The following is a 26,259-nucleotide window of genomic DNA, read 5'->3' on the forward strand; positions in this document are numbered from 1 at the left end:
GGCTCCAGGCTGAGCACTTGATTCGCCCGTCCCACCCCAATGGTCACCTTCATGCTGCTGCATTAAGTGGGTATTATTCACATGAATTAGCATTCGGCTCTGCAGGTGAGCTGCTCTGGCGCTTCCCGGCTATAATGAGCTCCCTACTGCTCCTCTCAAGTAACAAAGACTCTTTTGATGTTTAACGCAATGCAGATGATCGCTCTTGGACTTAAAACATCTCACTTCAAGGTAAAACGCACTCCTAGCAAAGCTGGAAGTGAGATGCGATCTGCCCGCATCTGTGTATGTCAATTAAGGGCTCTTTCTTCTGAATGCTTTGTGTTCCGATGGAGAAGCAACAGGCTGCTCTCATCTGTGTGGAGCTCTTAGTCACGCTTGTTAGACTAGCTGTAAGTTTCCCCAGAGGTCTATCAGACGCCCCATTCCTGGAGCCCCGGTTACTTCAGATCGAGCAGTGTCACGTCCCAATCCAAACCATCAGTCTGTGCTGGCTGGGAGTGCTCAAGGAGCCCACTGACCCAGCTAGGGACCTGGGTCTAGACTCCAGCACAGAGATGAGACAGTCAGGCTATGACACCTACATGGGCAGAGCTTTTAGCAAATGAACCAATGGCAACATTATTAGGCGGCGCATGTGGAGTGTAGCCATACAGTACAAGTCTAAGTAATCACTTGTTAATTTAACAATATTCAGCTTTAGCAGAGGCTTTCAGTGGCTAGAGAGAATTCTAACCCTAAACTCAAATGGCCGGAGAAGTGGTTTTGGGAACTGGGCTCCTGATATTTTCATTCTCAATCATTCAGTTTTCCTCAATGAAAGCCTGAATATTAAGTGCCAATTAATGGTTTTTAATATGAACACCCCGCACCAGATCCCACAAGTGTTGTATCATTTGTATAAAACTCTTCACACTTTTCCCACAGTTGATGAAAATTAGACCTCTGAGGTGGACCTTTATTTGTAATGTCTCAAAAGTGTGGAATGTTCTAGAAGGTAATCAAAGCTTGAGTGGTAAGGAAACATGAGGATGAGCAGATTGTGAGGTATCTGATTAGAGAAGCTTTTCAGTATCCATCTAGCCAATTAAAGTCCCTCATACGAACGCGTCAGTGGCTGAATTTTCATAATATTCAGGCCAGATGTCTTCGCGGGTCATGTAGATATAATTACAAAACATGTTTCTTTCTGAAATGTTGGTAATTTGCTCATATGCTGCATGCTACAACCTATTCTTTGCAACAACCTTATGTTCAATGCAGTTAATCAGGTTTGCAAGGCTCATGATACAGTTCTGGTTGGTTAATCAGCTGTGCTGCAGTTTCTGGAGCGATTTGGAGACCTGTCACCTGTGAACAGAAGGTAGACTCGCATTTTCCGTCTTGCAGCATCCGTATCGTTCAGATCCATTTAACTTTGGGTCTTGTGACGCCAAGGTAGATGCCTCAGATCACTGCCGTGTGATTTTTAAACTCATGGCATTTTCGATTGAATGTTTTGGCATTTTAGAATGATTATTGTCATCAGACAAACCTATCAGATGCTGTGTTACTTCAATTATTCATTGTATTCCCTCGTCTCTGCTTCTACATTTGGTGAATGGGAACGGTTGAGCTTTTGAACTACTAAAAGGACAACCAATTAAAGAAAATATCTGCTTTCAAGAAGGTTTATTTTTACCATCAAGGTCAAATCAGATGTCCGAAAGTCCTCGAGGCAGTCGTCCAGTGTGCGTAAATACATAAAAGCACAATTATATCTTGATCTCTTTAAAATTCATTCCTTGCGCTTCATTCCTGTCTTCTATTCCTCTTCCTCCTCCACAGTACGACTCGGCAGGGGCTCTCTGTTTAATGCTGCTCATTTAGAGTCTAATTAGCGGCCTGATCAATAGCGGAGATATGATTAAGCGGGGGGAGGAGGCGGCCAGTAATGAGGGGTGCAAACTTGTCTCCGGAGTGCAGGGCCCGTGGCATCGCATCTGTATGCGGGGGTCTTGACATGTCACCATTTTTCATTTTAATCGAATCCGTTAATTCCATCCTTTCCCTTCCACAAGTCTTCACTCACACCATGCATCCTATTCCTGGGGGCACTTTATAACCGAGACCAGTGTGGCACTCCTCATCTCCCACTCTTTGCTGGTTTCAAATGATGTTCTGCATTTTCCCCCGGCAGACTTGGTTTTAAACCGGGGGGGCCACGTGGGAGCTGGGCTGACGTGTCATCCCTAAGCGAACTGGAGTTACAGCTACATGTCGCACGGGGTCTGATTGATCACTCTTTCTCTGTGGCTTCTGGCTCCTTCATTTGATCCCTGTCGTAACTCCTGGTGGCCGGCTGGCAGCGTTAAAGAGGACGCTTTTATGTTAATACTTGGGATTCCATTACGGAGGTGGTAAAATACTTTCTGAGCACGACGACACAGTCCTGTTTCCTGCTAGCTATGTCTGGGTCACACAATATGTGCTTAACATCTCATGTGATGCCAACTCTTTGTCTGTGGGGCCTTTCACGATACCGCAGAGCAGACGAACCGGAGCTGCTCTCCTTGATCCGCTGGTGTTGATGTGAAGCTGGCTGGCAGTTGGGCTGTGATCCAGGCAAGAGATCGTCGCCATGAAACTGTCTGCAGTTTCCCTCCTGTAGGGTCTGAGAATCATCCAGCCTGGAGCTGATCACAGCCTGTGTCTGTTCTTCCTGGATCTGTTTGCCAGCATCACCACGGTTCTGGAGTCCGGTGACCTATTGGAAGCTAAAGGTAGTATAGAGGTTAAGAAGCTGAACATTGGCATCGGTCCTGCTGGCCCAAGTTGGAAAAATTACCCCATTTTTCATCCATCCATCAATCTCCCATACCATCTATCCAGTACAAGGTTGTGGGACATTGTTTTTAATCCCTGAAAAATTATTATTATTGAAAAATTATACTATAAGTATAGAAGACAAACACATTCAACATAGCTAAATACATGAACCTGATGGGTCACATTATCTTTTCAAAGATTTTGTCTTTTTTCATTTGCTTTCCGATCAGTTCTCAGTTCATTTATAAGTAGTTTTCTAGCCTGTTTTAAAATATACCCTTCAAACTGAGTTAAGTAGTCCCACAAAACTAATTGTTACTGCAGAAATATTAATATAATTAATATAATGTTTCCATCATTTAGTCTTACAGGCATTAATGTTTTTATTTTTAATTGTTAAAATGCCAAACAGATTATTCAAATGAGTAATGTTTCTATTTAAAATGGATATTTACACCAATAACAATAACGCTGGCATGATCATCATGTGCACCATTCTCTTAAAAGTGCCATGATGTGTTATAATATACTGTACAAAAGCATTTTTAATGTGTTTTAATAACATTTCTTATTTTATGAAATGGGATGAAAGGGGTCACGACGACCATGGCTAAGGAGGATGTTATAGCCTCAAACGTAAATGCTTCTCTTGCTGCAGGAGGGGCTGATGGGAGCTGAGAAACGACTAATGGGCAGGATTGAGGAAGGTTACATCTTATAACTGCGGACGAGATAGATATCGCCTGCCAGTATTACAGAGTGTCCAGGGGTGTCGGCACGGTTTATGAGTATTATTTATACCCAGTAATGAACACCATAATGAAAAGTGGACACAACTATAAATATGGGCAGCAACATAATGTGTTAGACGATCATTGGGGCAATTAACGCATCTCACGAATGTAGAGGGAGGTGGATTTTTTTTTTTTTATTCTCGAAAAACATATTTTATCTAGAAGTGTTGTGCTTAAGTGTGTTTGAGTTTCTGCAAGACTTCCTGTGGAGCAAGGCATGCTGAGCTGTGACGGGAGAGGCGAATCTCCTACTCATGTGAACATATTTGCCCCTTCTTCTGTAAGAAAAGCATTCTGATGCTTGTGGCTTGAAAATAAATATGCCAAAACGGTCCTACAGCGGTGATTTTAACATCTTGAACACCGGTGTTGATTTTAGCGGTTAATATGTATGTTGTCTGTTGAAAAAGACCACCTTTTGAATCGCGCTTTGGGCGACTTCCTGTGGCCCGCTCACTTCCTGGGGGGTCGAGCCCCACAGCTTACTCCACGCCCTGAAGGCACCCCGGCATGTGCTGCCAGTACGTCTCCATCAGCCTGTCTCTCTCACACTCACTCCAAGTGTTGGCCTCCTCAGAAGACCAAGGATGTTTGGAGTTTTTCAGAAGCGCTTTAGGTCAATGTCTCACTCTAGGCACTCACTGAGGCAGGATGGTGGAGCTTACAAACCTTCAGGCTTGGTGTAGAGGCTGTGGATCATTTATCAGCTTCCTCCTCCATCTTTTCACCTTCACTCCTCATAATTCCCACCCTCCTCTTCCTGTTTCTCTATTCCTTTCCTGGCCAAGCTTTCAAGAAATTTCATCACTGACATCAAAGGATCTCCCCCAACTGACTGTGCAGTTTTGGACAGCAGACAGCTTGCTGCATAACACCCCACAGGACACTCACTAACAATGTTTTGAGCATGTTATAACAAAAACACGGGCAGGGAGGAAGTAAATTAATAGAATTATTCATAGCCTGGGATATTGTGGACTTATGAGATTATCACAACATGCAGGGAGACTAAAAGAATATCTAAGAGTAAAATAAAAGGAAATGTATGTGCCCACCTGAACTGTGCTGTAAGCAACTTGCAATTGCTAAGGAACAACAAGGGTGAAAGACACTGTCAAACGCTTGTGTGTATTTATAGATCATCCATCCATCTTTCATCCAGTACTGGGTCACAGGCAGCCTGGAGCCTATTGCAGGCAGAATATAACACAAGGCAGGGAACACTATTCTATCCTGGGATACAGGCTCACATGCAACAGAGGCAATTTGGAAACACCATTTCACCTAAGTACATCTTTCTGGACAGCAGGCGGAAACAAGACAAGCACAGATCTGGGACTAGATCCCAAACTATTAAGCCACCACCCATAATTAATTAACTACGCCTCCAGCACGATGTATGTTGATTTCCTCCAACTAATGAATTTGGTGCACATTGGAAAAAAATTGCGTAAGGACAGTTATCTAAAAATTGAGAGCATGTATGACACCTCCTGTCTTTAGGCAATTGAACTGCTTGAGATTTCTGGCCATAAAGCTGTTAAACAGCCTGTGGAGGAAAGGAAAGACTCTGCATCGTCCCTCTTCCGAATGCATCTCTCAGGCTCAGAGCAGAAATTAAGAGGAGAAATGGATTGATTTGCGTTTCTCCGACTCGCTTTAAATGACTCCCTCGCTTCTCGCTCTACCTGTGCGGAGCTGAGGGGCGGCCTGGCTTCCAATTGAACCCTGTCATTTTGTAGCTGTCTGATGGCTCTATTTGCTGCCGTGACTCTCACTCGTCCCGCACCGGCATAAGCAGCCTCTTGTAACCTGGCATCTGATTCATTATTTTGGACAAAATAAGTCCATATCGCTCTGGATGCTGCTGCATATGTTCCGGTATCGAAACCACCATTTTCATTTAGGGACGCCGAGTTTCACTTTAATCCTGATTTCTTGAAAGACATTATTCAGGGATGGAGACTTAAGGTTTTCGATATCTTAATACTTACAAATCCCTCATGCTACGATCACCTGGCCCCGAGGGAACCATATTAGATTTATACATAAGTAATATCTTCCTTTAGACCAGGTACCCGCTGGTCCTTGTGTTATTGTGTAGCCTGAGATTTGGTTTCAAATAGTACAGTAAATATCCAGGAGCTAATGCCTGGAAGGAAGGCTTGGGATGGATGTAAGCATTTTACTGTGCCTCGTACTGATGTTCAGACATCAGCTACCACAAATCTTATTTTTTTCTTCTTGTGAGGATGACATTTCAGTGGAATGAGGTAAAAGACAAGAATTAATACTTCCAACCTATGATTTGCTGACAAGACCTTAAATCAAACTACATCTGACTATGCAATCAGAAAACAAGAAAATATTTTGACCAAATCTGAAACCCTTTTCTCTAAGTATTTAAAGAGCACAAAATTATGTTTCAGCAAGGATTTTAAAGGCAATGTTCTGGTTGATTCTACTTGCCACTTATATATGCTGTATGGAAAATTTACAGGAGAAGGGCTCTTAGGGGTTAGGCTTGCAGCCGGCCTGCCCACGGCTCTTAGGGGTTAGGCTTGCAGCCGGCCTGCCCACGGCTCTTAGGGGTTAGGCTTGCAGACCTGCCCACCGCTCTTAGGGGTTAGGCTTGCAGCCGGCCTGCCCTCCGCTCTTAGGGGTTAGGCTTGCAGCAGGCCTGCCCACGGCTCTTAGGGGTTAGGCTTGCAGCCGGCCTGCCGACCTGACTGAGTGCTGCACCTGAGTGCCTTTTCTGCCTTGATATTCATAGTAACCATCCCATTCCTGACCTGCTCAGCTCTCCCTTCAGCCCACCACCAGAAGCAGACTCTCATTTTTGTGCCATTTGGCCAAGAGACATGCCTTATCAATAATTTACCATTTTCATGTGAAATCTGACTTTTTGTTTTTTTTTCACATCCTCTGTTCACAACTTTAGCCCTCATGGGGGGAAGGGGGTGCAGTGAAATCACCTTGGGGTATTTAACACCCCAGGTAGACACCATGTCAGAGTATTTATCACTGGAGATATTACCACTGCCAGAGTACACAGAAATAAATTGGTTTTGCGTGGCTCAGTCGAGCCCAGCAGAGGCGCGACGATGAGATCTCATTTGCAAGGTCCTGCACGCAGACCGTTCAGCGGTGGGCCTGAGCACAGACAGGTGTGGGGGACGAAGGCGGCAGCTGGCGATGGTGAGGTTTGGGGTAATAGCTTGTTCTTCCCTCGCTTTCTTTGCTTATCTTCCCGCTGCATTTGCTGAGGTCTCACCTGTTCCCTTCAATTTGCGTGTCTCAGTCAGTAACTGTCTGTGGTGTTCGAGAAGGACAAACAAACGGTGTGTGTAAAATGCAGGGTGAGCGAGGGCATTGCAAAATGCTGCAGTGATGCACTTAATGTCCATGCTACGGGAGCCACTGCAGTGATGCACTTAACGTCCATGTCACGGGGGCCACTGCAGTGATGCACTTAACGTCCATGCCACGGGAGCCACTGCAGTGATGCACTTAACGTCCATGCTATGGGGGCCACTGCAGTGATGCACTAACGTCCATGCTACAGGGGCCACTGCAGTGATGCACTTAACGTCCTTGCTACGGGAGCCACTGCAGTGATGCACTTAACGTCCATGCTACGGGGGCCACTGTAGTGATGCACTTAATGTCCATGCTACGGGGGCCACTGTAGTGATGCACTTAACGTCCATGCCACGGGAGCCACTGCAGTGATGCACTTAACGTCCATGCTACAGGGGCCACTGTAGTGATGCACTTAACGTCCATGCTACGGGGGCCACTGTAGTGATGCACTTAACGTCCATGTCACGGGGGCCACTGCAGTGATGCACTTAACATCCATGCTACGGGGGCCACTGTAGTGATGCACTTAACGTCCATGCTACGGGGGCCACTGCAGTGATGCACTTAACGTCCATGCTACGGGGGCCACTGCAGTGATGCACTTAACGTCCATGTCACGGGGGCCACTGCAGTGATGCACTTAACATCCATGCTACGGGGGCCACTGTAGTGATGCACTTAACGTCCATGCTACGGGGGCCACTGCAGTGATGCACTTAACGTCCATGCTACGGGGGCCACTGCAGTGATGCACTTAACGTCCATGCTACGGGGGCCACTGTAGTGATGCACTTAACGTCCATGCTACGGGGGCCACTGTAGTGATGCACTTAACGTCCATACTACGGGGGCCACTGTAGTGATGCACTTAACATCCATGCTACGGGGGCCACTGTAGTGATGCACTTAACGTCCATGTCACGGGGGCCACTGCAGTGATGCACTTAACGTCCATGCTACGGGGGCCACTGTAGTGATGCACTTAACGTCCATGCTACGGGGGCCACTGTAGTGATGCACTTAACGTCCATGCTACGGGGGCCACTGCAGTGATGCACTTAACGTCCATGCTACGGGGGCCACTGTAGTGATGCACTTAACATCCATGCTACGGGGGCCACTTTCACAGAACAACCAACTTTTTTCTTCTTTGTTGAGAAATGGGGCAGTTATAAAGGCTGCAAAATTACTTGAGCCTGAGGAAATTGAATCACCACATGGAAATTCTGAGCATCTTGTTCACCTGAGGGATTATTTCCTGTCCTGGACCTGGCTGCTGCCAATTATTAAGAGGGTAAAAGCTTTGGTAGGTAAGTGTGGACTGAGTTCTCACTTCTACTGAACAGTAGCTGACATCCATGTCCCCTGGTAATAAGGGGAAAACAATGTGGTGCAGCATTAAATATGATTTCTGTGTGGCAGACTTCCTCTGGGCCCCAGATGTCACACGCACCTGAAATGATTGTAAATTGCTGTCAGGAACTCGCCTCTCAGCTAAAGCTGTCCGGCCAAACCAGCTGCAGCAGGATACATCCCTCATTCTTTGGTGGTGTTGTGTAGTAGGGGTTTGATTCACTTCATTGCTTGAATGACTATTTACTTTTAATTAGTTACAATCCGCCCCCCTCCAAAATGCAGGTTTATTGGAATATACATCAGGTTTATCTTTTGCTGACTGAACAGCACATTACACTGTTATGGCTGTTCTCCTCATTTGTGTTGTCCTTCCTTCAATTTGATTCATTCTGCATCACTGTCTTGCTTTTGATAATGTCAGGCTAAATCTTATTAATAATGACCATTTTATATATTTTCGAGATAAATATTCTCTTTGAGACATAATTTCAAAGTCATTAGGGGGCAGTATTGCTCTAGAATAAAGCTGGTATCGAACATATTTCAATGTTTAATATTGACTTTTTTCCCTCATTGCTTATGAAAGGTTTTGTGCATAATTCAGCACACTGGCCATCATCTCATAAATTAGACGGACAGAAAGATAAATATATGTTTGAATAGCAGTAAGATCAATGAAACCTTGTAAATCTGCATTACTTGTCTGGTAATATTGTCTTATCTGGGAAGCAGCCACCTGAACATCACCCCTGAGGAAAGCTCGCTTGAAAGCTGACACCGGACATGTTTTCTGTGCTGTGATTGGTCCGTATATTGGAAAACTCTGCCCCCCCGTAGTTTTTTTGTTTCCTACCCCATCCACCAATGGGATGGAAGCAATCCTTCATTAGAGAGATAGAAGGAAAGTTTGTTAATCAAAGTTTGTAATGACCGACAATGGTTCCGGCAAAGCGTGTACCTTGTTGTTTCTGGAAAATGTAATAAAATCGTTCGTTCAGCGGGGCCATTTCAAATACTGTGAATCTGAACAGATGCACAAGCAATATCCTCTGGTTGGAGGGATTTAGAGTTAACAGACCTGGAATGTCAATGATCTGAGAGACTGACAAGGGTGATATTAAATTTGTTCAGATAGTTTCACCCAGAGAGGCTTCTTCTGATTAAGGAGCTTGGAATAAAATAGGAAATCAAAAGTGCATACCTTTCGGGAAAATGATAAGAGGAATGTCCCAGTTTAATGAATCAATTGTGTGAGAGTAGAGAAATTAATTACGCTTCTAAATATTGCTTATTGAAACGGGCAATGAAATTAAAATGGGCCCAATCAGGTGGAGACAAAACGGTGCTTAATTTAACATTTAAATTAATTCCTTTAGAAAACTTTGTCCGCTTTATCAAGTAATAAGAAAATAGCCATTAAAAGTAAATTTCTTTACTTCAGTCTGTGATTAATGATGACAAGTAGACGCTGTGACATATAAAGTGACCTTTACTGCAGTCAGCTGGGGTCATGAAGTCCAGGCCATAAGTTATGCTGTGTGCCCAGTTTGAAAACGTTAACATCAGCACCACAGGCTTGGAGTAACATCAGCACCACAGGCTTGGAGTAACGTAGACATCACGGGCTTGGAGTAACGTCGACATCACGGGCTTGAAGTAACGTCGACACTACAGGCTTGGAGTAACGTTGACATCACGGGCTTGGGGTAACGTCGACACTACAGGCTTGGAGTAACGTCGACATCACGGGCTTGGAGTAACGTCAGCACCACAGGCTTGGGGTAACGTCGACATCACGGGCTTGGGGTAACGTCGACATCACGGGCTTGGAGTAACGTCAGCACCACAGGCTTGGGGTAACGTCGACATCACGGGCTTGGGGTAACGTCGACATCACGGGCTTGGAGTAACGTCAGCACCACGGGCTTGGGGTAACGTCGACATCACGGGCTTGGAGTAACGTCAGCACCACAGGCTTGGGGTAACGTCGACATCACGGGCTTGGGGTAACGTCGACATCACGGGCTTGGGGTAACGTCGACATCACGGGCTTGGAGTAACGTCAGCACCACGGGCTTGGGGTAACGTCGACATCACGGGCTTGGAGTAACGTCAGCACCACAGGCTTGGGGTAACGTCGACATCATGGGCTTGGAGTAACGTCGGAATCACAGACTTCAAGTTCAGCCAAATCTAAATTGGAAAAAAACGGTCCTGATCCTGCTGTTCACTTCAGATGCTGAAGACTTGGAATAAAAATTGATCAAACTTAATTCACATGGAATTAGTAGTGAATTGGAGAAGAATGTAAAATCGATCTAGGTAGACAATTTTTTTTGGGGGGGGGGGGGGGGTAAGGGGTGTGGGCAGATACTAGAGTTAATCTTTCTTAAATTCCATGAAATAGGACTGACTTTGCAGTTTACATAATAAGTTGACATCATGCATTAGATACATTTTGAAAAGTATTTATCAATACTGTGGAAACTGATACTGTTGAGGTGGTACTGTAAGTGGCACAGGAAGCTAAATCTCTGTGCCTGTGGTCAGAAGATTGCTGGTTCAAGCTCAGACCTCAGCAGAACAGTCACATGTCCATGGGCCCTTGAGCATGACCCTTAACCCCCAGCTCCAGGGGTGCTTCATGTCAGCTGACCCTGCGCTGTGACCCCCAAGCTATGGAGAGAAAGGTGAGATGCAAAGAGAAGCATTGCAATGTACCTGTACTTGTGCAAATGAGGCATGTTTGCTTGTTGAAACTTGGCTGGCTGCTGTTTTGTCCTGTGGAGAGAAAGTCTTGATGTAGACATGAAGTTGATTCATTGTACCTTAATGGGAAAACACTAGAAACCTTCTTGGCGTTGTCTATCTGGAGACACAGAATTACAAGCAGGTCATTGCCATGAATGTATCAGGATTCATTACTGCGTATTCCATGCTGCTGAAAATCTGACATTCTGCTTATCAAAAGTGAAAAGTTCCGGCATGTTACTGAATGGATCATTATTTCTAACTCTCCACACCTTATGTGAATCGTCCTCAGTAATGATGAATTAAGAATCTGGGTATTAAAGGTAGGAGGTGGGTGGGAGGTGAAATGTTATGTCTTATTGATGAATTAAATAAAATGTGTTGGTTTTTGCACTAAAGTGACCTCTTAGGATTCTTTGATCTGTATTAATGCCAATATTCTGCAGCTATTGGCTCTCAGAAGTGCCTTTGGGTAAAGCGAGAGTTTCATGGTGTGTGGAATCCTGGACGAAAACAGAGAAACAATGGGGAGATGAAGAAAATGATGGGGGGAATCACACTGAGCTTCGGGGGGGGGGCAGGCTAGCCCACCACTCAGCTCCCCACACCCCACCCCCACTGATTTAATGAGAATATTTTTCCAATCTTTCGGAGTGAATTAGCAGCCATGTCACCAGCACACCATTGAAGACACATTATACCATAAAACTGGAGCTGCTCCTGGAAGGAGACCAAAGTTATTACCGCAGTGCTGGGGGAGCAAAGTCTCCAGGGGCGGCCTGGAGGAGCACAGGGTCAGTGCAGGTGGGGCTCTTCCTCCCCAGTGGCTCGCAGGTATGGGCCCAACGTGTCCTCAGGCACGTCATGCCAGAGAGGGCTGTAAAAACAACCTTGCAGGAAGAAGCCTCAGCGGATGTACAACGATGCCACATCCGCCTATGGAGCAGGGAGAGTGCCACTTAGGAATGGCATTTCTGAGGAGGGCGTGTGTGGATTGAAGTTACATCGCGTTTACAAAGGCGCGCCGGCACCCCCTATGCCACCACTTGCCACAGCCGGTGGCAATTTGTCCTTACAGAGTCCTTACAGCGCAGTAAGAATCCAGCATGAAGGGCCGGTTTGGTGATGGAGCCCAGACCTGTAGGAGCGAGGAGCGACGGAGGCCAAATCCTCCGCATTCAATGCCATCGCGAATTCTCCCGGGAATATCTGTGACTCTCTGGAAATGAGTTGTCAGAGCTGAGAAGTCTTAAACTAAAGCAATATTCGACTGTCCTCACATCTTTTGGCTCATATTTCTTTAATTGCATTTCTATTCTATAATTAATGTCTGTATTTTAAAAAGATGAATGCTTTCCATATATAAAGGGGTGAAAGGCCTGCTGTTTCAGGAAATAAGCAGTTATTTGCATTGCAGAGTTCAGGGGAAGAGCTTTCTAAAGACATTATACCAGAGCATTCAGATGCCAAATAATTTGTCTTGTGGAACATAAAAAACTGATGATGAGTCCAAGAAGGATCTAAATACAGAATCTGTTTCGTTTCACACATTCCATTTGTTTATGTTCAATCAGCCCCTAGTTGTATATTAAGTATTTGAAGCATAATAAAGACAGGATGTGATACAAATGATCATGTGCAGATGACAGCATTTTTATTCCAAGTCACAAGTTGTATTTATACTTTAAAACCCAAGAATAAGCTTCATAACTCTGATCATCATGAACTTCAGACATTTTTTTCTCTTTCCAAACAGTTGCTTATTATGGGCTGAAATTCTCAACTGGAATGCTATGAGTTGAAACTGTTCATTCCTGTGCACAGTTGTGGAATGACTTTATGTCAAATAAATAATATATGAATCTTATAGGTATTATGAATTATTTTTACAGCGGTCGGGTCCTCAACCATGTTGGGAGGGAAATAATCACTGGCTTGCAGGGTCAAAAGACTGCCCTCGTGGGCCAGGGGGCAGGACTGATCGGGCAGATTTAGCTTCCTTATTCTTCATGCCTGCACTGACACATGGAAGGAAATATACATTCAGTATTTGCTTTACAAAACTGGGATAAGACTGGAATTATTTGGCAACTTTGGTTGAAGTTGAATGCGGCAGATTCCTCCTAAAGCGCATCGTCTTTGTACTGAAAGCCCAGCATTTCCTGCGATGGGAACAAACTTTTAGTCATTGGAAAGGCTGTCATAAAGGAGACAACACAAAAGGGGGGAGTCACTGATAATTGAAAGACTGACTGTGGGCCAAGAGTCAAACAGAACCATGTGAAGGGGAGTGGAGATGCTGACAGGCTTCACGTTAGTGTGGCATTAGATAGGCATTTCAAACTCAGCACAAGGGAAAGTGTTGGGGAAAAAAGACTTTGGGTGTTGTGATGAAATATAGTGGGATTCTGGACTGCGCATGAAGAACCAAAACCAGGGGAAATGTGCAGAATCCTAATGCTTTATTATAATTGTCCTAGTTTGATTTTCTCCAGGTTTAACTGACGTGGTCTTTTCAGTGATGCTTCAGAAGCCTGCAAAATCACGTTTAGTTATCTGGTCACTTTGGAAAATAACGTTACGTGATCTAATGAATCATGTTCCTGGTGAGTTTGGGCAAAGCCAGACTATGCCTTCAGCCCATCATATGAAGGATGTGTAACGGTGTGGAGAGCCGTCTCCTGGGAGTCATTACGTCTGTGATTGCTCTGAGTGATCATATAACCCAGGAATATGAGCACATTTGTCATGACTAGCTGCACCCTGTGGTCCAAACACTGTTCCCTCATGATGTCCCTATAATCCAAGAAATAAGACCCCATACACAGTGCTAAACAAATTCAAGAGTGGTTTTATGAACACCTGGATGAAGGCAAATCCCTTCTGTGGCCACCCCAATCACCAGACTTAAGCATCACCCAACCTTTATGGGGTGTCCTGCAGCTTGCACTGCAAAGCTGATTTCTACCTCATTCAGTCCTCAAGAACTAGAGGCCTTTCTTCTTGAAGAAAAGCACACTGTGTAAAAACTCGCAATTCAGGAGGTGTGCGACAGCATTCCCAGAAGGACAGGAGCTGTTCTCAATGCCAGAGGCGGCTCTGTTTGCTGCTAGGTCCTCCATTGTAAGATATTGTCTCTCTCAATTCTCCTGTTGATACTACAAGCTGCTGTTGTTTTCTTCAGCCTAGTTATTAGTGATTCTATTTCCTTTTTCCTTAACTAAATAGATATTTGTCCCAAAGATCTAAACTCAAGAATAGAAATGATATATCTGAGAAATTTCTTTTCGTTTAGTGATATTGCTGCAAATGTTGCTAGGAATTTCCGTCAGAGTGATGTACTGTTGGGGTTCGACTTTCAGGGACCGAAGGTTATTTCACAATTTAGCAATTTGCTTGTGTTAAAAAAAGGCATTTTCTCCAAAGAAAAGCCTGGACCTACTTAACATGTGTAATACACGTTATGCATTAAAATACTAATTGCCATTCTCTTTGAAACTATGAAAATGGTTATAAAATTTTCATTGTCTGAATTAGAAATTTAATTTTAAAGTGAAAGATCAAAAGAATCGATTTATGAAAGTTGCCAGGAGAATTCATTCTTCATGACAAGCCGGTGACTGGTCCCCCTGTGACGGGAGCCCTGGGGGTTACTCCCTTGGAAGATTATTATTATTATTATTTATTTACACAGTTTGCTTAGTGGGTCCCCAAAATGACATCACTTGTGGCTGCAGACTTTCACCCATTAATTTTAGACATTTTTTGAAGTATTTCAGGTGAAGTACTTCACACAAAGAATGACATGGCAGCACTTCCTGGGGGCCGGACATTTTTTGGTCCAAAGCCATTTCCTGCATGGCTACCTGCATCTTCCTTTCACAATTTGTGTGCTTTGCTTGCTTGTGTATTTAATGCATTTAACTGTGTCACTGGCTGCAGTGCAGCTGCAGCGGTGCGATTTGTTTTTTCTGGTATATTGTGCTCCTGTTTTTATTGCTTTGGGAGTTTAATCCAAAGGGCATTTAAGGGCAAATGGAGATTAAAAGATGCCGTCAGCACACTTACAGATTGTACTGAGTTGATGTAGGTTGTATACGGTATTGAGATCTGCCTTGTTTCTGAAGGAACTTCCGTCTGTAAAGAGCCAAGCTTACGGGAGACTCTGGGTACTTGTTCTCTTCATCACGACCGCAGCGAAAAGCCCCAGGCTGTCCAATTCAAAGCCCAGCGATTATGAAGTACCTTAAGTGAATGTCGTCTGAGCTCATGCAATCAGGTTTGGTATATTTAAGAAGATATCTGAACACACATCACCTCAGGAAAAGAGTTTATGTTGAGAAAAGCCGAGTGCACTTCTGAATGATCCATCCTTCCATTCATCCATCTTCTAAGCGCCTCCTCTGGTTAGGGTCACGGGGGCCTGGAGCCCATCCCAGGCAGCTTTGGGCACGTGGCTGGGCTACAGCCTGGATGGAATGCCGCTGAAGTCCTTCTCCTTCGGTCTTCAAAGTCAGATGAAGAGGGAATTTTAAAAAGCTTTGGCAGGTTTAATAACACTCAGAACTGCTTTTTGCAACTATGCATGTGCATGCATTGTCTTTCATCAGGGTAGCACATCTGTCTGATATGAGCCAGAAGATGATGCTGTGATGGAGGTGGATGGAACAACCGGAGAGAAAGTAAAACTGAAAGTTTATGATCAAACGAGAGGCCTAATAAGCGCCTGTTGCCTAGTTAATTAGTGAGATCTTCTGGGGGGTTCGGCTGATCTCTTCAAAGGGAGCGGAATATGGAAATCTGTAGATGAAAAGCCCCTCCCTCCTCCACAAAATACCTTGATCACCCCAACCATCACACACGTCTTGCTGGTACATGTGAGCTGGTTGGCTGTGTGGAGCTCTCTAAGATAATAGGGATTCAAAAGCAAGGATTTCCGAGCAGGTCCCTGTGCTCTATGGTTACCATTCAGAAGCTTTCCATACGTGTCAGGCCATCGTCTCGGGGGTGACACAGAGGACTGTCACAGCTCGGTCTGTGGCAAGTGCTGTCCTTTGGCAGTTTATTTTTCAATCAGCTGTTCTTTGAATGCTTCTCTGGTGAATGTCACAGCCTTAAGTGAGGGTTGCATCCTCTCAAAATGCAGTAGATGGGACTGCCTTCAAATTTAAATAATTCTGTCTTTAGCACTTTTAACTAGATCAACACCCTACATATATATTTTGTGATCTAATATGGAGGCTTTGGGATCGTAGCAGAATACACATGCTGAACCCAGAAGCAAAAGCTTGGATAAGCCACAGAAAAGGAAAAAGTACGGAGGAACTGCAAAGCAAATCGACTGTGATTCACTGCAGACTGATGCTAGTTGGACATTCCCATTTCAGGCAGCTGTGCAGTTGGCTACTCGTGTATTTTACATTCCTTACAACATGCTTTAATAAAAGACAACAAATTTATTACACAACCTTCTTTAAAATCTTTTTTATTTATTTTAATCATTGCCTGAGTTTCACAGTCTGTGTAGCTGTCCTTTGTTGTTAACGCAAACCCAGGTAACTGTCTGACAGGCTGATGTTAGCCAGTCTATCTGCTGAATTCTTTCTAAATCATAACAGCATTCTGTGGTACTGATATCATATCTGGATGAGCATCATCTTGTTCTTCTGATCCCTGTTTCAGAGGGACCCTGCAGAGGGGAAAATCACCCCCTTCATTGGACGCAATGAGTGTTTCTGTTGAAATGGCAGCACGGCTGTAATATTTACACTGTTGTATTTTATTAATTATTCATTAAGAATTCTCAGCAGGGATCGTCAACCGTGCACAGACAGAAGTGTCCATGGCAAGGCTCATCTGCAACCGCGGTAAAATACCGTGCAGAGTATGTTTTTAAATACCACGTCCATGGTAAAAAATTGCAGTTTGCTCACGATGTCAGTCAGAATTTGCCCTGGTGTCGACCCCTTATTTTCTGCGGTTGCGTTCAAACTGATTTTAAACATTTTTGTAAAAGTCTACTCACCTACAAAACATGTTCGGAGTATTAAACTTAGCACGCAGACCACAATCCATGACTATAACTGTCTTAATAGCAGATTATGATGTTGTCTTTTGGTTAAATCAAACATTGTGTTATTGTGTTAAAACATTTATCAGCATTTATCACTGTGCTTTTGGCAAGGAAACAAATGCAGTCAAATCTTGCAATTGAGTTTTATTTGTTTAAAATAGTTTATGAATTTTTACAGAAAGGCATGTAAACATCTTTTTCCTGTAATCATCTCCAGCGCATTGACTTTTTGATGAGTATACATATTAAAACATAAAAAGTTTTTAATCAGACATTCCCGCCTGGGGCAATTTGCCCCTCGGAGTTAGTCTGTCAGCTAATTTATGAAGGTCTGTCCCAGGTAAACGGTGACGCCGTCCATTACTGCACTCTGCACCTCCATCTACGGGGGCAGCTGTGTACCACAGACACCAGCCAGATCTGCATGAGGTTTTAAGCATTTCAACGCGACAGGGCTTTGCTCAGGATCAAAGCACCTGCATGATTTACCAAGTCTGTACACGCTTTGCAGAAATGAGGCTGCCTCTCCTGTGTCTTCCGAGGACACTGAAGACCCTTGGCTGTTCACTCACGTTGCTACATGCCACTGTTCAGCAGGTTTTCATACATTACAATCAATTCTTAGATGTCACAGGTATCTTTTCTGTAAAGGCCATCGTAATGTGAAATACAAGAGCAGGTTGTACCTGGGTTATTAAAAAACCTATAGAATATGATTTGTGTGGAAGCCAAGGGCAAAATTGTCCGCCAATCCCTTAAGCATATATGAAACCCTGGAATGTCAGGGAAATGATTCCTTCAGTTGTGTACAGTCAGCGAATGTGGCCTCATCCAGCAGCCGTTAGGTGCGTTTAGGAGGGAATTTCAGGTGAGTTATTCAGAGCCCTGTCTATCTAAGGCCAGGCAACTAATGGATCTACATAACTCCTCCGTTTGTTGTGTCAGCTGTGATGTGTGAAATGCAGAGCATGGCTCTCCCATTATCTGACAGGCCCATCATAATTTGCAGACCATTTAGTGGCTCGCGTCCCCGTTTAGCGCTGTATAAGCTGCCTGGCACGGGCAGCCCCACCATCCGTGACTGGCTCTGCTTTTGCAAATGGCACTGACTCTGCCTGAGTGTCTCCCTCCTCATTAAATGTCCTTCATTGTGCCGCTAGAATACCGCGTGAACGACATGCCAAGCACTCGTTGACTTGCCACTTATCTCTCTTTCATGGCTTCCCAAGGAAGAATGAGAGGATCGATGTTGCAGATGTTTAGTCCTCATTAAGGACAGTATCAGAACGAGTATTATTATTTTTTAAATTCTTGTAACATTGGTTTTCTTGGCAGATCACTCTCTTTTTAAGGTTTTCCACATTGCTTGTCCAGTCAGTGTTTTTTTTCTTTTTGTACTTTACAGTTTCTTTGCTTCTGAACAAAAACCTGCACGTTTTTTTAACCTGTACCAATTAGAAGAAGGTAAAAAGATCACACATATTCAATGATGGGAGGAAACAAGGGTATGAATGGAAGTGAGAAGCTGATGTAGGCTGATGAAGACCTAAAACCCAAAAGCCTCTATTGGATTCATGTTCACTGCAGCAATAGTAACCTGTTGACCACGTCAGCAGTGAGTCACGCAAGCAGGCGTCCTGGTTTAATGCCCGAGTGTCTGCCGTGATTCTCACAATCCCAAATGCCATTGGACACTTCTGCTGTGTCGCATATCGAGCAGAGGGTGCGACTGTGTGGCACTAGGGCCCCCTCCAGGTGTTCCCCTTTTTCCCGGGACAGGCGGCAGACTCCCTAAGTCCCTGTGCTGGCTACGTGCTCGCAAGACGGATGGATGGATATTGATAGATAGCACTGTACAGTATCTTCATTTCTGTCATTGGGTTATGTTACGAATATTTCCCTCCATGTTCCTGAATGCAGGCTTAACCTTGTGCTAACTATATAAACCGTATGATGACTCTTTTCATTCTATGATACAAATTAGTACAGGCAGCCCAAGGTGGTTTTTGGACCAGCGGGTTCTGTGTCACACACATAGTAAAACATGCAACAGTAAAAATACAAAAAATAGAAAACTAAGTACTAAGGAAAATGATGTGTGTGTCCTCACACCAGATGGCAGAGTGAATATGTTGTAGTTTTTCTTGCATTTCTCCTTGACAGCATGCTGAACTTTGCCGTCTGTTTAGCCAAGAGTATTATCTGGGGGACTGTGAATTCGACACGTTGGATTATCACTCTGCTGGTGCTTTAAACATCTCATTCAAGCCCCAGAAGGCACTGAGGCCGTATTACATCGCACGTCATGTGCTTCTCACTATCTCTCGTGGATCTAACATATTATGGGAGGCGAGAGCAGTTGCTATCCTTTGGCAACAAACGTTTTGGTTTCCTTTTGAAAGGACTTGCATTGCATGTTGAAATGCTGGTGTTGGTTCTGAGGTTAACGAACAGAAAGTGGAAAGAAAAAAACTGAAAATTAAGCATAATTTGAGCAATAAAAATATCGTTGAGTGATTTTCCCAGCCTGCCAGCATACCTGGCATCTCAGTGCTCATAGCGCCCCTAGTGGCACTTTTAGGACCAGGCAGCAAAACACCATTTGCCCAGGTTTCAGCACAGCACACAGACCCTCTCTGGCTTTTGCAGCAGAACCTCTGACCTCCTGACTGCCTATTAGCTGTTAGCAAAGCGAGGATGGGGGCCTGTTGTGGTACTCCCGGGTCTGTCAGAGTAAAAGACCTAGCTGATGTGATGGAAAGGCAGAATGAGTTGGGGTATTTCACAGGCCAAACAATCCGTGGGCTGCATGCTGACCGCGGTATGTGAGAGGCGAGTAGGATTCCTGCAGGGCAGCTCTATACAACGGTTGAGACACCTGATTAGGTAGCTCTGCTGTTTCAGAGATGAATGTGGATCCGGCAGGAAAACTTTCAATATGAAGAACAACAATCACTGGCGGGCCAGGGGAGGGCTCCAATTATTGAGTCCAGAAGCCCATCAGTCCCGAGTCCAGGCATCCAATCACATCTGTCCTGCGAGGCCAAGATGGAGACAAGCAGCCTGTCAGATGGGGGGTAGGGGGGGTGGTCAGCTCCAAGGCCATGTAGAGGAGTAAGAATGGAGGAGTGTGTGGGTGGCGGGGTAACAGGGCAAATGGGGCATGATGATGAAGTGTAATGGCTCCCAATAAAGCTGACGCCATCCCTCTGTCACGTTGGAATCCTCGAGCTGCCCCTGGCGGTGCAGTAGCTCACCTATAACGGAGGGCCGCAGTCTGCAGAGGACCTCTGTGAAAGCAGCCGACCGTAATTATTACTGTGCTCACACACAGAACCACTAACCTATAATTAACTGCCTGAGCTTTACTTACGAGTCTAGGTAAGAGATCTTAGGAAGCAACAGTAAGTGTACAAAACTTTAAGCCTTTGACTCTGTTCCAGTTCATTTGCCTCAAACCACTATTTTTACAAATGCTTGAATCAAAGAATTATATACTTATATACTCATTACATATAACTATAAGGCTTCATTTTATATTACCAGTAGTTTATTTGATTTCTTTTGAATAGCTTGTCATTATATTTACCGAAATATAAAACAAAATGGTGCCGTAAACCAGAATGAGGTGGGTTATTGTGCCAGATGGAGCAGCTGGAATGTAACAAGGTAGTTTTTATACTTATTTGCCTTCTGACCCAGTCCATCCAGCATCAGACTAAGGATATTTGCAGAGCGGTATTTATGGTCCACACTCTCGTCTAAGCACTTGCTGGCAAGCAGCCTGTTTCTAAGTGGAAGAGTCAGTTAGCCGATACCTGCACATCCGGTACGAAAAATGTCTTAAAGCCGCTCGTTTCCCAGGATTATTCTCTTTTTTGAGCGACTGTCCATGAAAATTAATATTGTCACATCATGACTTAAGTAGCTTAAGCAAAGCAGTTGATTGGGAGAAACACCTGCAGCTTACTGTGATTCCATGTGGTGTCACTCACTCCTCCTTTCTCTCCTTTGCCCATGTCTTCCTCAGACTTCCCCAATGTGCTCACCTCCTGTCCATCATGTCTGTAGGACTGACTGCTCTGGCTTTCACCTCCTGTCCATCATGTCTGTAGGACTGACTGCCCTGGCTTTCACCTCCTGTCCATCATGTCTGTAGGACTGACTGCTCTGGCTTTCACCTCCTGTCCATCATGTCTGTAGGACTGACTGCCCTGGCTTTCACCTCCTGTCCATCATGTCTGTAGGACTGACTGCCCTGGCTTTCACCTCCTGTCCATCATGTCTGTAGGACTGACTGCCCTGGCTTTCACCTCCTGTCCATCATGTCTGTAGGACTGACTGCCCTGGCTTTCACCTCCTGTCCATCATGTCTGTAGGACTGACTGCCCTGGCTTTCACCTCCTGTCCTTCATGTGTCTGTAGAACCGACTGCCCTGGCTTTCACCTCCTGTCCTTCATGTGTCTGTAGAACCGACTGCCCTGGCTTTCACCTCCTGTCCATCATGTGTCTGTAGAACCGACTGCCCTGGCTTTCACCTCCTGTCCTTCATGTGTCTGTAGAACCGACTGCCCTGGCTTTCACCTCCTGTCCATCATGTCTGTAGGACTGACTGCCCTGGCTTTCACCTCCTGTCCATCATGTCTGTAGGACTGACTGCCCTGGCTTTCACCTCCTGTCCATCATGTCTGTAGGACTGACTGCCCTGGCTTTCACCTCCTGTCCTTCATGTGTCTGTAGAACCGACTGCCCTGGCTTTCACCTCCTGTCCTTCATGTGTCTGTAGAACCGACTGCCCTGGCTTTCACCTCCTGTCCATCATGTCTGTAGAACCGACTGCCCTGGCTTTCACCTCCTGTCCATCATGTGTCTGTAGAACCGACTGCCCTGGCTTTCACCTCCTGTCCTTCATGTGTCTGTAGAACCGACTGCCCTGGCTTTCACCTCCTGTCCATCATGTCTGTAGAACCGACTGCCCTGGCTTTCACCTCCTGTCCATCATGTCTGTAGAACCGACTGCCCTGGCTTTCACCTCCTGTCCTTCATGTGTCTGTAGAACCGACTGCCCTGGCTTTCACCTCCTGTCCTTCATGTGTCTGTAGAACCGACTGCCCTGGCTTTCACCTCCTGTCCTTCATGTGTCTGTAGAACCGACTGCCTTGGCTTTCACCTCCTGTCCTTCATGTGTCTGTAGAACTGACTGCCCTGGCTTTCACCTCCTGTCCATCATGTCTGTAGAACCGACTGCCCTGGCTTTCACCTCCTGTCCTTCATGTGTCTGTAGAACTGACTGCCCTGGCTTTCACCTCCTGTCCTTCATGTGTCTGTAGAACTGACTGCCCTGGCTTTCACCTCCTGTCCATCATGTCTGTAGAACCGACTGCCCTGGCTTTCACCTCCTGTCCTTCATGTGTCTGTAGAACTGACTGCCCTGGCTTTCACCTCCTGTCCTTCATGTGTCTGTAGAACTGACTGCCCTGGCTTTCACCTCTCCAGCTCTGTGACCCTGACCAACAGATCTGTACGCCAATTGACTGTCTGTTTTCTGCTTTTCTAAATAAATTCTGCAATAAGTGCATTTCAGTCCCTGACTGTCTATTCCTCTCTTGGATTCCTATTCTGTTTTCATCCTGGTTACATTTATACAACCAGCCCTGTATCTGTAAATAGTTAAACAGGTAAAACACAGCAACAACTGACCATGTCTATGCTTTTATTTAATTGGTAGCTGAAAAAACAATGCTTAAATTATTGCCTAGCAACTGCTCAGGCGGGTGGTCTGCCTCACGCTTCCCCATCCACTACCCCACTTTAAGTTCAGCTGCCAGTTCGAGGTAATATTAGTCTGAAAATTTTTCTCAGACTAGGAGGACAACAAAACATAAGCTACTAGCATCAAATCCAAAATTTACAACATACAACTCGGACTGGGCAGAGAGAGAAAACTTTTCTGAATGGTTAAGGCACACCCAAGGAGGCCAATCCCCAGCCACATGTGTTATGTTTCCAGCCAAAGTTAAGTTTAAAAAGTTCAGTTAAATATTAAGGAAAAACAGCACTAGAAAATCACAAAAAAAGCAAAGAAGCGCCAGAGTTTTGTATCAAGCAAATGCAAAAATGTACTCATTGCAACTTTTGTTCAAAGCAGAACTTCAGTTTAGATTAAACTTTAATAAAAGATCATGCATGGAGTATAAGGTATTCACTAAGGGAAAGTAGGAACATCGTCAGGCAGTACAGCGGGACAGCAGGGACATCTGAGGACAGCACTGAAGGATGGAAGGGATGTCAGTAAAGAACGGACAGCAGGGACGTCTTCGGACAGCAAAGAGGGACAGCAAGGATGTCTTCGGACAGCAAAGAGGGACAGCAGGGACGTCTTCAGACAGCAAAGAGGGACAGCAAGGATGTCTTCGGACAGCAAAGAGGGACAGCAAGGACGTCTTTGGACAGTACTGAGGGACAGCAGGGACATCTTCGGACAGCAAAGAGGGACAGCAGGGATGTCTGTGAAGCAGCAAAGAAGAGTGAGTCACATATGGACGAAGAGATGTGTGAGGGTCAAATCAAATCCAAAGTGAAGATGCTGCATAGTTCTTACGTGCGTGCTCATCTTAAAACACTGTGTCCGGCTGTTGCTCATACCTGTGTTCATAGGTGGTAGAAAAGGCAGGTGGGTAGGGAGGGCACACAGTCAGGCAAGCAGGAGGGAGATAGGTAGCAGGCAGGCAAGCAAGCAGGCGAGCAGGTAACAAGCAGGCAGGTAGGTGGCAGGCAGGCAAGCAGGCGAGCAGGTAACAAGCAGGCAGGCAGGGAGGGAGGCAGGTAGGTGGCAGGCAGGCGAGCAGGTAACAAGCAGGCAGGCAGGGAGGGAGGGAGGCAGGTAGGTGGCAGGCAGGCGAGCAGGTAACATGCAGGCAGGGAGGGAGGGAGGGAGGCAGGTAGGTGGCAGGCAGGCGAGCAGGTAACATGCAGGCAGGGAGGGAGGGAGGGAGGCAGGTAGGTGGCAGGCAGGCAAGCAGGCGAGCAGGTAACAGGCAGGCAGGCAGGGAGGGAGGCAGGTAGGTGGCAGGCAGGCAAGCAGGTGGTACACAGTGGAGTAAATCCAAATTTTTTGTAATCCACAAAGGAGAGGGTTGATCCAAAGTATAAATTCCAAGTTTTACCAAAAGGGGGGTGAAATCAAAGTATAAATCCTAATTTTTTTAGTTCAAAGTTTAGGGTTAAAACGGTAAAAAACTATTCAGCTACAGCATCTTCCATTGTCTACCTGAGACCAGGAACCATGTTGACCAGCCAGGCGACCTAAGGCTATATCAAAATAAAAGTTACAGGCTAAAGTCTCGCAAATCTAAAGTAAAGTAAGAGTCTAAACCAAACGCAAATTCAAACTAAATTTGGCTCCAACAAGGTGAGAAATGTAGTGTTAGACTGCCCAAATGAATTACATGTTTATCATTTATTACAATAAGATGAATTAGAGGTACCAAATTGCCCTTAGGCGTGCGTGTGTTTATGAATGGTATGTGAGTGTGCCCTGCGATGGGTTGGCGCCCCATCCTGGGTTGTTCCCCGGCTTGTGCCCTGCGATGGGTTGGCGCCCCATCCTGGGTTGTTCCCCGGCTTGTGCCCTGCGATGGGTTGGCGCCCCATCCTGGGTTGTTCCCTGCCTTGTGCCGTGCGATGGGTTGGCGCCCCATCCTGGGTTGTTCCCTGCCTTGTGCCGTGCGATGGGTTGGCGCCCCATCCTGGGTTGTTCCCCGGCTTGTGCCCTGCGATGGGTTGGCGCCCCATCCTGGGTTGTTCCCTGCCTTGTGCCGTGCGATGGGTTGGCGCCCCATCCTGGGTTGTTCCCTGCCTTGTGCCCTGCGATGGGTTGGCGCCCCATCCTGGGTTGTTCCCTGCCTTGTGCCCTGCGATGGGTTGGCGCCCCAATGCCTCCAGAATAGGATCCAGACCCCCTGTGACCCTGAATAAGAGAAGTGGTTACAGAAGTTGAATAGATAGATGGATGGATGGATGGTTGGATGGGTTTAATCTCCCCCCAAAAACATATCTGAGTTTTTCACAAATGAAAAGTGGCAACCCTAGGTGTGAGCGGCTAATCAATAGCTAATGATATACAGCCCAAGCACCGACGTTAACCATGGAGTGGCCACTGTTTCATTTACTAATCCAGGCAAAGCTGGTGGGGCACGGGGGGGGAGGCGGGGGGCAGGTTCAGACTTGCCTTGTGCTCCAGCGGGAGTCTGGGCTGGATTGATTGTAACCACTGGCTAATGGCACCGGAGCCCCAGCTGCTGGTCGCCCCCCCCCCCCCCCCGGAGTCAGTAAGCACCTGGGTTTATCTTATTCAAGCTGTATGTGAGGACACAGCTGTGACCCCCCCACACACACCACACACACACATGCTGTGGTAGCCCTCTAATTTCCATTCTGGTCACACCCCTCATCTCATCACACAGCTAATTTGTCAGAACGGGCTGTTATTAGAATCCCCTGATGTGCTGGTGTGTTTGTCTGACCCTGTTGGTGTGATTGTTTGCCTCCATTAGTGTGCTTGTCTGCCCCTTTTGGTGTGTTTGTCTGGCCCTTTTGGTGTGTTTGTCTGGCCCTGTTGGTGTGTTTGTCTGCCTCAATTAGTGTGTTTGTCTGCCCCTTTTGGTGTGTTTGTCTGGCCCTATTGGTGTGTTTGTCTGCCTCCATTAGTGTGTTTGTCTGCCCCTTTTGGTGTGTTTGTCTGGCCCTTTTGGTGTGTTTGTCTGGCCCTGTTGGTGTGTTTGTCTGCCTCCATTAGTGTGTTTGTCTGCCCCTTTTGGTGTGTTTGTCTGCCTCCATTAGTGTGTTTGTCTGCCCCTTTTGGTGTGTTTGTCTGCCTCCATTAGTGTGTTTGTCTGCCCCTTTTGGTGTGTTTGTCTGGCCCTGTTGGTGTGTTTGTCTGCCTCCATTAGTGTGTTTGTCTGGCCCTTTTGGTGTGTTTGTCTGGCCCTTTTGGTGTGTTTGTCTGGCCCTGTTGGTGTGTTTGTCTGTCTCCATTAGTGTGTTTGTCTGCCCCTTTTGGTGTGTTTGTCTGGCCCTGCTGGAGTGTTTGTCTTGGGGCTGGTCTGCTGGTG

General features: G+C 45.8%; 1 long non-coding RNA gene across 1 annotated transcript; it reads right to left on the reverse strand.

The window, feature by feature from the left end:
* Positions 1–22,842: 22,842 nt before the first annotated feature.
* LOC140593183 (uncharacterized) lies at positions 22,843–23,978 on the reverse strand. Its single transcript, XR_011993447.1, has 2 exons — positions 23,748–23,978; positions 22,843–23,653 (listed from the first exon to the last, which is right to left on the reverse strand). It is a non-coding gene; the product is annotated as an uncharacterized lncRNA (long non-coding RNA).
* Between the last annotated feature and the right edge of the window lie 2,281 nt (positions 23,979–26,259).

Source organism: Paramormyrops kingsleyae, chromosome 10, assembly GCF_048594095.1.
Source record: "Paramormyrops kingsleyae isolate MSU_618 chromosome 10, PKINGS_0.4, whole genome shotgun sequence".
Classification (NCBI taxonomy): domain Eukaryota; kingdom Metazoa; phylum Chordata; class Actinopteri; order Osteoglossiformes; family Mormyridae; genus Paramormyrops; species Paramormyrops kingsleyae.